Here is a 12367-nt window from a genome sequence, read left to right as displayed (position 1 = left end):
TGGCCAGTATCCTTGCGATATGCATGAAAGTAAAGAGCATTTTGGCACGACACAAGAATGACCACAGAATTGTATGTTATGTCAGTGATATTGATCAGGACCAGCCCGAGGCAGGGGCACTCTGTGCGGTGTTCCAGGGTCCCACTATCAGGGGGGCCATGAGGCTCTAGTGCCTGCCTCGCCTATACAAAGTAATATTATTATAAAGAGGAGCTGTGCTGCGGCCATCTATAAGGCTCACTTTTATGTTTGTTCGAGTGTGGCCACAGTGTCCCCTTCCAACCCCTTATGACGCTCTAGAAATTAATATCCACTCCCAGTGCCACGCTGAGGGCCCATAATTATTGCTTATCGCTTTCAAACTCCTACATCCCATCCCCTTTCCTCCATACTTGTGCAACATTCTGCTCATCAGGACTTGACCAGATCTGTTTTTTGATGCTCCAAAAATCCTTGTCCTTTTTTCATTTTTAAATGTGGGCCAGCCCAATTTTGAGACTTCAAACCTGCATTCCTGTGCCCCACCCCATGCTCTTTAGTCCTTCTCTTTGCGCAACAGGTTCGTACATGCGCTTGCACCTCTTTTTGTCATGTCACATTTGACTTCTTGCCCGGTTCCTGCAATCAGTCTTAGTCTGCCGAAGCCTAGCATAAAGGATTCACGTTCTGCGTTTCCTGCGGGGGACAATAAACGGTGGCGGATCCGCACAACCTTCGTCTCAAGTGTTTGACTTAAACACCTGTGGAGTGCCTGCTTCTACTGCGACACGCTGTCGGTTCGGGCACTTGAGAGAAGAATTCTCAGGTGTTAAGAAGCTTTCCATGGGATTCCTCTGGTCCATCGGAATGAATTTATTGAAGAAAAACTGTGGCAATCAGTGAGTACCTTTCTTTTTTCGGCTGCCTGGCGAGGTGACCTCTTTCCAGGGGCATTTGGATCAGGGAGGGGTCACACTGCACCACCGGGGTCCACACTGAGGTAGCCCTTAAAGGGACTAATCTGGATACCGGACATTCCTCTGAGGTTCTCCACTCTGGGTTCTGGGGCTAATATTATCGTGGGACATGTTTATGTATTTGTACCTTAGACCCATGGGCAAAGGGGCGCAGACATACCAATAACAGGCAATAGAACAAGAAAACCCCAAAAAAACTAGCAGACACAAAACTAAAAAATATCAGAATAATCTGAATAAAATAGAAAAAAAGCAGCATAAAACACTTAAGAATAATTAAAACGACCTAAAAAGTGACAAGATGTGAGCCAGTTAGCGGGATAAAGGCAGGTCAGCACCAAACAAAGACCATTCTGGTAAATTGAAAGCTCTTAAGATATTTCTTGAATGCTGAAGTAGAGGACTCTGATCTTAAGGAAAGTGGCAATTAATTCCACAGGGAAGGAGCAATAAAATCAATTTCAAAGGAGCATTTACCAGCCCTCTCTAGCTTTATACGGGGAACAATTAGCAGATTACTCCGATTGGATCTCAACAAGCGTTTTCGTCAAAAATGTTCAAATGTTCAACAAAAAAAATACTGAATGCGTGTTCTGGCCGAATTTTGGACGTTCGAAAAAGCCGAACGGCTGAAAAGTTCGACCAGATCACACATTCAGTGCTGGGGGCTGTGGGTTGTCCCCCACACCCTTTCTCACTATATTGTGAGCGGAGGTTGCAGGGGTGTCCCCAGGAGCCATCCCAAAAAACATAAAAATGCTCCAGGGGCTGCGTGGGTGTCCCCTGCACCCAAGCTCACTATATTGTGAGCAGGGGTTGCGTGGGGCACCCCTGCAGATGTCCGAAATTGTTTTAATAAAAGGAAAGGCCCCTACAGCACCGGATCCTGATCACAGAAGTGAAAGGGAACAGGCGTCACAGGAACACAGCGAGTCGGAATGCAAGGTAAGTAGAGGGGTGGGAGGTAGGGTTGGGGGTGTGGGTAGGGATGTGTTGGGGGTGTGGGTAGGGGTTTGGGCAAGTCAGTAATGTTCAGGAGAGAATAGACTGAAGATTATTTCGAAAAAAAAATTATCTTCAGTCTTTTCTCCCTCGAACATTTCTAATTAGGTCTTTTAACCCCAATCCTCAATTTGTTGGAGGTATACCGGACTTTACCAAATATGCATTTGTGGGTAATAGTCTGGACCCTGAAATTATTTAACCGGTAACCAGTGCAACGCTCTGCAAGCAGTAGTAATGTGTGCTCTTTGATTAAGGTGTGCAACATGTACTATTCTGCAGAACCTGAAGTTTAGCAATGTTTCTCTGAGTTGTGCCAACCAGAAGACTGCCACAGTAATCCATTTTTGCACCAATTATTGTTCAAGCGAGAGTGGCACAATTGTCATTAGAAATGACAGACCTCTTAAGATCGTATACGGGAGAAGTCATCACAGCATTAACTTAATCTTTAATAGGTTTTAACCTCCGGGAGCACAGAAATTGTGCAATCCGCAATGGTAAAATTCTCTTACATATCGGGTATCTTGGAGAGCCTTTGTTGAGAACCAATTAAGAAAAGTTTGGTCTTGGCATCATTAAGAGCCAGACATTTTTGTACCATACAGCTTTGAACCAAAACAAAGATGACATTCAATCTCACAGAATCTACACTGTAATCACCTGAAAGTTGAAGCAAGGTGTGTGTATCATCTTCACAATTAGTATACAGAATGTCATTATCACCTAAAACATCAAATAATGGTTTTGTTAAAATATTTAAAAGCGTGGGTGACAGGCAAGACCCTTGCGGAACAACCATACAATAGCTCAACAGGAGGGGCCATAGAAGACTTACAAAACACTCTTGCTGATCTGCCAGATAAAAACTATAGGACCCAATTGGCTGCTGCCTTAGAGAAAAGAAGGCTGTAGTCTGGACCCTGTTGAATAAAAAAGTCCACCATATCGAAGGTAACCGACAGATCTAATAAAACAAGAAGAGATACCTGTCCACTATCGATAATTTGATACACGCTAGCCTTAAGGTCCAGAAGAGACGATTCTGTGCAGTGAAAGGCTCTAAAATCAGATTGTCTGTAGCTTAAAAGGCCATGCTCAACCAGATGTGCCTGTAACTTTAGCTTTCCAGACGATCCAAAGTCTTCAGATCTTAAGAAGTGGTTATCCACCACGTTGATTTGTGCACTGACACAGTGACTCCCTAGCTCTGCCCTGTATACAGTCGCTTCCCAACCCTGGGTTCCATACAGATTAATTGCAGGGGAAATTGCACCATTTCCGTGCGTATTAAAGATATATCGAATTCCACTACTATGCTTCTCTAGGGAGGTCATCGCCCTGGCACATTGAGCTGTCCATGTAACATCTTATGTGAACCTGATTCCCAAGTAGTCAGAATGACATACCTGCTCCAAGATACACTCTTCTATTAGAATCCTCAGTGTATTTGCGACCAAACACCATCACCTTTGTTTTTTCAGTGTTAAGCTCCATAAAGAGATCTTCACACATATCAATGAAAACTTTCAAATGATGTCTTAAACCCATGGGAGTGGTGGCTAACAATTCTACATCATCTGCATAGAAGAGTGGTGGAAATGTACATGTACCAAGTTTGGGGAGATGAAGGCTGCATACTAACAGTTCTTCAATTATTGTATTTATGTACACACTAAATAGGAGGGGGGCTATCACACACTCCTGCCACCCCCAACCATCTCTACTGAAAAGATGTCAGTGGTTTCCCTACCCAATATAATGCAAGACAGCAAAGGATCTGGTACACACTTATTTCTCTAAGGATTGTGGGGAGGGCATCATGCCAGAAGTCAGCTGGCGGAGTTCACAGAGGAGCTCAGGTCAATAAGAAGCAGAGAGTGTGCAGCAGAGCCGTGTGTGGGGATGCGGTCCTGAAGAGCAACACCAGTTTTGTCAACGAAGGCGGGAAGAACCATCCCCTCACGAGTATCTCTCTACCGCAGCACAAAGAGCCAGTAAACCAGCCTTATAGAGAAAGGGGCCACAGGATGTGCAAAGATGCTGATAAGCATACGAACAGTAGTTTTGAGTACCAACATAATAGAACTAAATGGAAAAGGCGAATGTAGTGCAATTTCCCTGACATGAGATTTCAGTTGGGGGAAACTTGGGACCAGCATTGCCTAAGCCAAGAGAAATTGCAAAAAGAACATAAGGGGCTACTATGGTGTATTCTTCAGACTTTCCCCACCCATCTCTTTCGAAATTGGCTGAGGCAGTCAGGGGTGCCTTTGCCTCTCTCCTGGTGGCCATCCTTCCCTGTTCCCTCTCCCTTCCTGAATGTAATGTGGAACCTTCCTGTACAGAGACCACTTTTTCATCAGTCCTAGTGCCCAATAGGTAACTTGTGAGGGATTTCCTGGATTCTTTTGATTCAAGTCCAATTGTGGCTAGAATATGGATGACTTTTTGGAGGGATCTGTGAGTATATTGAAAACATTTGTTTGGGCTAGTTGCCTATTTTTAGAGGGATTTATTAGTAGTTTCCCTTTGACTCCCAACCCATTTTCTGTGCTGGTGTGTGTGTGGACTGGGCTAACTTGGTGCTGTTTTTTGTTTGTTTTTGGCTTTTTTACTTTCCCCACCCAGCCCTTTAGCAATTGGCTGAGGCAGTCAAGTGTCCCTTTGTGCGCTAGCCCTGTCCCAGGTGGCACCTCGACCCGCTACCTGTTCCCGTAGCTGCCCGCCCCCGAGCTCTGATTGGCCTGAGTAACCCTTTTGAGAACAACCCCCATGGCAGGCCCTGCCCATGCAGCCCCTTTGGCGAAGAGCCCCAAGGCAAAGGGCAGTTCCCGAAGAAGCAGCTTCAGTCTGTGTTCGCCTGGGAAGCAGGTAGCTAGCTGTCAACCAGCAGCGACTGACAAGGCAAGTGTGATCTGAGTTTGGAGCACAGCAATCACTATTCCAAAAGCCCTACCACTCTTCTTACCTACATAACATAGCATACTAAAATTAGCAAGTTAGTAAATAGTATTCCTATCACTGCTGTTTACCAACCTTTAGGTGGTTTTATTTTACTGTTGTGTCCCATACTTTGGCGTTCTCTCTATCCAGATATCTCAAATCTAGGTGTTTTGCATTTGCTGTTGTATGCTCTAGCACCTTGAATCATCTTTGTGCTAGCTGGAATTACCAATAAAATGTCTGAGATCAAATAACTGGACAGATTCAAAGTAGATGGTAAAATACTGCTTTAATCTCAATGAAGGAAAGACGGGTTAATCACCATTCATCAAATTGATTCATGCAGGCTCACACTGTCTTCTTGATTAGACTTTGTTTATATAATGCTAGATGTGTCATCCATGATATCATTTTAGGTGGCATAGCACAAAAACCTATTGAGGGGTGGGATTCGATTAGAGGACCATGGGTCTCATCACGACCCAGGCGGTAATTTACCGCCTGGGCCGTGACTTTACCACCATGGCGTAAACTACGTTTACGCCATGGTGGTTGGTGGATTTACCGCCCCATTCCGACCTTGGCGGGGCGGTAAGTTCCCAATCCCCATTTACCCTTCCCTATTCCCATTTTTGCCCCATAGGGCATAATGGGAGTGGGGAAGGCGTTAATTACGCCACCGTAAATTACGGTGGCGTAATTAACTCCATGGTCCCTTAGCGCCATGGATTTTAACACCTGCTAAAAGCAGGTGTTAAATCCGCCATGGCGCTAAGGGACCTCGTACTCAGGCGGTAAGGGTCGGCGCTGTTTACGGCGCCGTAAACCCCTTACCGCCTGAGTTGTAATGAGGCCCCATGTCTACATATAGAATGCATGAGTATTAATCTCTCATTGGCGGTCCCTTGTCTGTAGGACACGCCCTGAGATACTTCTAAATACATATAATACTGATGACAACAGGAAATATAGCAGCATAATAATACTTTGCAACATTTTATGTAAAAGTGCATGCAGGATTTCTGATTGGCTGACAACCCAAATCCAACCTTGGACATTCGGCTCTCTAGTAGCACGTACATAGAAATGGTGCTTTGAGATACGTCAGCTCTCTCCTTTTTTCACAATTAGTCTACCATCTCTCATCGGAAGATCTTATGCCAGTATCCTCTGTTTGAAGATTGACCTTGCCAGTCTGCACTGTCTGCACTGTCGCAGAATATTCAAGGGAGTGTAGGCACACCATTATCTTAGTTTCAAGCTTAATGAATAGCCCTTGTTTGAGAGCTCCTCATCACACGTTAAGAGACCACAAATTTGTCAATTTCAACAGTGCATTTAGCACTATTTGATTCAATTATACTGGGTGCAGTTGCTCCTCTTGGCCTTCGCAAATTTTCTCACTCTATCCCATACAAACTTTATACACTTTTAATTGTCCAATTCTTGGCATTCTTAAATGTTCTTGTTCCTCCTAATGTTGAGAAATATGTCATTCACACATGATCTGCTGATTGGACTCCCTTCGTACTTAGCCTTCATCTCTTGAAATAGCATCCTTAGTTGCATGCCAATGCACTCTTATTTTGCAAAGGAAAAACAACCTCTTCATCGTCTTTTCACTTCAGGATCCTGCGCTGGTATTTTGAGGTAGCTGGCTGGATTGACATGAGCCGTCGTCCATCTTCTTCTAACGGTAGTCCTAAACGTTGAATATATACCTCTCATAAACAAGCTTCTATATGTTCTTTCTACCTTGCGTTACAACGTTTTTACAGATATTGACTAGTGAGTCACTTCATTCTTTATGTTCATGATTACTGTATCGTTGGGTACATGTTTCTCTTAATGGTTCAGTTACGTCATCATTCTTAAGTATTTTCATATCTTTTCAGCATAGGTTCTTATGTTTTTATGTCATTGTTTTTCTGTCACCAGACTTGGTTTTAACATGCATCCATTTTGCTCATGGCTGCATCTCGACAGCTCTGGGAAAGGCATCCTTCTTGGTAGCAGTCCTCCACTAGGTCAGTTTGTGGGTACACTCTAAATGGTTGCCTGAGTGCATATTGTCTCTCATATACTCTACTTGCTACAGGAAGGTTGCAAGGATTCCCCTGTTCTCTGCTGACAGGTCTCTAGACAAGTCCGATCTATGAAAGTCTTGTCCAAACAGGTTCACCCCTGCTCCTCCAAAACCATTAAGGACCACATCGACTCCCTGCCTTCTGCCCTTGTCAATTTCTGCAACCACTCCTTCGCCACTGGAGTCTTCCCATCCCCACTGAAGCACTCCCTTGTGCACCCCCTTCTTAAGAAACCCTCTGCCGACCCCTCCTGCCCAGCTATCGCCCAATCTCCATCACTCCCTTCCTGGGCAAACTCCTAGAAAAGCTGGCCATCTCCCAGCTCAATCTCCACACTGAATCTGTTGGTTGCCTTCATGACCATCAGTCTGGCTTCAGAGCGGCCAGGAGCACGGAAACTGCTCTCCTGAACATCCATGAAGACCTGCTCTCCAACCTTGATTCTAACACCCCCTGTGTCCTCATCTTTCTTGATCTCTCTTCCACCTTTGACACGGTCAACCATGCCATCTTGCTCAAATGCCTCAGTGGTAACCTGGGTATCACCGGTCAGGCCCTGGCATGGCTGACTTCTTTCCTCTCTGACTGACCCTCCCAGGTCCAATTTGGGTCCTTCCTCTCCGCAATCTTTTTCTCTACCTGTGGTGTCCCTCAGGGGTCTAAACTCTCTCCCTGGCTGTTCAACCAATACCAGGCACTTCTTCCCACTGCATTGCAGTCTTATGCCCCAACTTTCAGTGCTATACAGATGACTCCCAACTCATTTTTAGGCTACCCTTGGCCACCTCTTCTCCGTCTCTCATCACTGACTGTCTGTCTACCCACCAGGAGTGGTGTGCAGCCAATGACCTCTGCCTTAATGCCAGTAAGACTGAGATTCTCCTCATCAGCACTCCCACTCCCTACTATCCCGTCTTTCTCTGGCCAGCCTCTCTTGGCCCTCTTCCTGCTCCTACCTGAAAGGCTAAAAACCTTGGGGTCATCTTCGACTCCACACTCTCCTTCTCTCCTTACATCTCTGATGTCTCACACTACCACTTCACCTCCTCAGAGGTATTCTTCCTTTCCTCTCCTTCCCCCAGAAGCTCACAGTCTCCAGAGCTCTGGTTCTCTCTAGGCTGGACTATTGCGACATCCTCTTTCTAAATCTGCCTGCCTCTACTCTCCGCCCTCTGTAACTCATCCAGAACAGGACTGCGAGACTTGTCCTTGGCCTCAAGCCCAGGAATCTTATCTCTCCAGGACTGAAATCTCTACACTGGCTCCTAGTGGCTGCAAGGATTAGGTTCAAACCCCTCTGCATTGTCCACAAGGCCTTCTGGGGCCTGGGGCCTCAATACCTTCAAATCTCTCTTCCTAAATATCTTCCTTCTCGATCCCTGCGCTCATCCGCCTCCAACTCCCTCAGGGTCAGTCGCTTCTCCAAGCAACTAGTTGGTGGTAGATCTCTTTCCTCAGCTGGGGCCTCCCTCTGGAACAGCCTCCCTGCCTCTTTGAAACTTGAGGAGAACCATCTCCGGTTCTGGAAGCAACTCAAAACCTTCCTCTTCGCTTCTACTTGTTCTCCTCCTTTCCCCTGCTGACTTTCTTACCAAAACTAAAACTGCACTGGTCACCTGGCCACCTTCTGATCTCGGGCCCAAGTCCCCTCCTCACCAGTCGCACACCTGCACTGCCTTCCTGGCAACCCCTGCACTTGGGGACAGTTTCTGTATCCCTACAGTCCAACTACCAGCACTTGACACCTGTTATCTGCACTTACCCCTGCACTTGCCACCTGCTGGCCGTACTTTTACTTACTGTTATTTATTCTATTTAAGTACTGCACTGTCCCCCACCGCCCACACTTTCCCACTTCCCCCTCCCATGCACTTGCACAATCTGAATGACACCTGACCTAGTAGGATCGTTATCCGTCTTCCATCTGTTCCCCCTCCCTTGCCTCGTCGCGCCTTGAAACACTTGTGTATAGGCGCGTTATAAATGCCATATCATATCATATCATATCATGTGGCTCTTCATCTGTCGTTCCAATGGGATGGTGCAAACAGGGCGCAGTCCTAGGCGAAGGTGTCCTCCTGCTTCCTCTAAATTCCCCCCTCCAGTCAAGTTCTCAACCAAACTCTTTGCCTCCTCTTCTGCAATTCTGGCTTTGTCTTCTATCATTTCATCATATTTTCTTTTCTTCGGGACCCATAACTTTGCCACCCCACTCAGGTGATCAGCATTTTTTATATGTTCATCCACAATCCAGGTTATCGTACGACAATCTCCTGCTGGTGCATAGAATTTCCATCGTCCTGCATATTTCTTTCGATATTTAGGATAATATACTTAGTTCCTGGAGGTGCAAGAGTACTTTTCTTTATGTTCTCACAAATACTGTCTTCACTTTGCACTTGTTCACTAATTCTAGTATCCATGTCAATCATTATCTTCATTCCAAAAGCTTTCTTGGCTGTCTTCTGTAAGGAAGGGGTGGTATCAACAGTACACAAGTGATGTAAGTTTCAAAAACCTTTATTAATATCTTCAGAAAGGGTTGCAGACTTCCTACCTGGCCCTACAGCTAAGATGGGAGTAATCTCGACCATCAACTAAAAGAAAACAGTCCTAGTCAGTCTTGTCAAAACAAAAAGGGGCCTATACTAAAGAAACCTAACCTTGCCCTCTCTCTAAATATACAAATGTGAAAAGGGATGTTTGCAAAGGAAAATACTGTTTCAAAATTAAATGTCAGAATGGCTTCCATGAACTGGCTACATTTCCCTTCCCCACGTTCAAAGCACAGGGTTTCAGGGTTCCAAGCGATGGCCCTTGCCTGGCCACCTGATCACAATATCCCCAGGGACTGGGTTGTGATAAACCCTCTTGTTTTTCACACTTCTTACATTGTCCCAAGATGATCCTTATGAGACAGAATCCTAGCAATACAAACACTAGTATTGCTCCAAGCATTTACCAGCCACGTTGGAATCCATGAGAACAAAGATGTAAACCAATCATCATCTTCAATTTCGTCTACTTCTTCCACCATCTTTGTATGCAATATGGACAGCATGGTTATTGCTTCTGTCAGGGTTCCATATTCTCCATCATAAAAAGGTATAAATGTACAGCAAGAAGGCCCGACCTTGGTGCATACGCCTTCTTCCATTGCTGTAATTAAGTCCAAGACATATCTGTTTTGGTGGGCCATAATCCTTATTGCCCTTAATTCTTCTCTGATTGCATTAAATCCTTTTATTGTTGTATTTATCATCCACAATAGCTCCCATCCTGTAATCTGGAGCCATTTAGCATGTATTGCTGTTTGTAGTCCTGGCATGAATATAGATGTAAAGATCACTTCCGTTCTGCTGAATAATTTGTGCTAATCTGGAACGTCCTAATAGGCTTCTACTGATTTTGCTGAGTAGTAATTTTATCTTTTTTGTTGGCTTTGATGTAGAGATCTTCTCTTCCTCAGATGTACAGCCATCTTCAGGAATTCTATGATCTGTAGGTCACTCTGTGGAACTACCAAAGCTGGTATGCTGACCAGTACCAATGAACAAATTCCTCCCCCTTTTGGTGGTAGCTTTATATATGCTTTTGATCCACAGGCCCAATAATGATGCATCAGGACTGCAGTTCCTTCATCCATGCCTGGTACATCAAAGATTCAAGCACACATTGCGATTTTCTCCAGCTTTCACCGTGCCATTGTTTCTGAAACATAGAGACAAATTTGTCATGGGTAGTATCTGCAATGGCCATTGATCTTTACATTCCTTGTCTGCTTTTATCACAACTACGTCCCATTGTCCTGTCATAGCTTGCACACAACCACTCCTTCAGCCCATTCATCAGGAGTGAGCACTGTTCCTTTCATTTGTAATTGTCCTCTTTCCCAACATATATGTGTCTCTTCTTTATTCTTGCCTTGGCAATTTAGCATCTTCTTTTCTTCGATCTTCATTCTTGGTTTATTTACTCCAGGTTGTTCATATTTTAGTATCAGGTACATTGTATCTTTATTTTCTTTCGACTTTGTTGCTTGCACATAATAATCTTCTCTTAGAGATGTTTTCTTGTTCATCCATACTGGGGATGTTATTCGGCCCTTAAATGGTCCTCTGGTTAGGCAAAGTGCAAGATGTGTCAAACAGTGTGCCTTTTTTACTGATGCTTCTGTAGATATGACTATTTTAGATATTCCCAGAGCATAAGGGAACAGACATAGCAATTGACATCTGCCGACTCCTTCCCACCTCTTTCATGTGCTGATACCATAGGGTATATATATATATACCTCCATGGTTCTCTTCAGCATTTCTTTTAAAGTGGATTAACCTTCTAGTTAGATTAGATTACTGGATACTTGTGCTTATAGTGGGGACAATAATAATATGTGTTTCATTAGCACTCTTCATATCAGTGCCGTTAATACCCTCCATGTTAGTGCCATTTTCTGCATCACTTCAAAATGCTATAAGAATAAGGAGAAAAACACAAATCATAATACCAGCTGATCTTTATTTATTTATTTAAAATTTGTATAAAGCGCGACACGCCCTTAGGCATCACAATCAATATCACATGAAACCCTATTGTTTTTTATTGGTAATGAATCTCTAAAATGTTGAAGCCTCCCAATTGTATGAATATGCACATGTAGTACCTCCCTTTTTATAATCAATTCTATATCAGAAATTGAACTATTGTTTCAATTATCACTCTCCAAACGATTCAACAGTTTTTAGGTTTTTCCAAAAAAGCAACAATGTTTCTTCCGCTTTGGATCAAAGCTGGATGTGTTTCAGAAATTTAGGACAAAAGAATAACTAAGAATGTGTATACCAATGTAATGGTGGGTATCATGAACGAAGACCAGGCATTTTTTCTTCTTTTTCTTTCAAAGCTCGAACTCTTCTCTCATTGTCTCTTGAGGCTTATCTAGGGAAAGTGTTCCAAGATCACTGTACATTAATCAGTTCATAAAACAACCCTAATCTAAAAATGTTTTGCTGTCTTTATGTTCTTTGTCATAGATCGCATTGTCATTCGTTGCCACTCTTCTCGTGCTTCACTGTGGGCACTTGCTTCACTGTGGGTACTTGCTTCACTGTGGGTAGGTGCAGGAGAAGTCAATGCTTCAGTTGTATAGTGCTTGATATCACTGTTAGGAGAGATTTCCATGTGTGTATAATTTTCCCTCAGTTGTGAACCCCACAACTCTTGCTGTTGTCTGACCATCCTAGCCTGACTTTTGCCAATGGATCCCATCCTTCTGCTGTACTCCACTGGGGTTTTGCTCACTTTGTTATGGGGATACTGACATGCCCTTAAAGACAGTTAGTACCGGGAGTCTTTGTTTCCCTTAGTTTTTCACTT

General features: G+C 44.1%; 1 protein-coding gene across 1 annotated transcript in view; it reads left to right on the top strand.

Moving 5' to 3' along the window:
* Positions 1-660: 660 nt before the first annotated feature.
* The window catches only part of LOC138568036 (NXPE family member 3-like), a 770737-nt gene continuing 759030 nt past the window's right edge, over positions 661-12367 (top strand). Inside the window, exon 1 of the mRNA XM_069646416.1 lies at positions 661-878. The gene's annotated coding sequence lies outside the window, so the exon portion shown is untranslated. The remainder of the gene's footprint in view (positions 879-12367) is intronic.

Source organism: Ambystoma mexicanum, chromosome 1p (assembly GCF_040938575.1).
Source record: "Ambystoma mexicanum isolate Mex_15411 chromosome 1p, UKY_AmexF1_1, whole genome shotgun sequence".
Taxonomy (NCBI): Eukaryota; Metazoa; Chordata; class Amphibia; order Caudata; family Ambystomatidae; genus Ambystoma; species Ambystoma mexicanum.
This window is presented reverse-complemented; position numbering and strand designations above follow the sequence as displayed.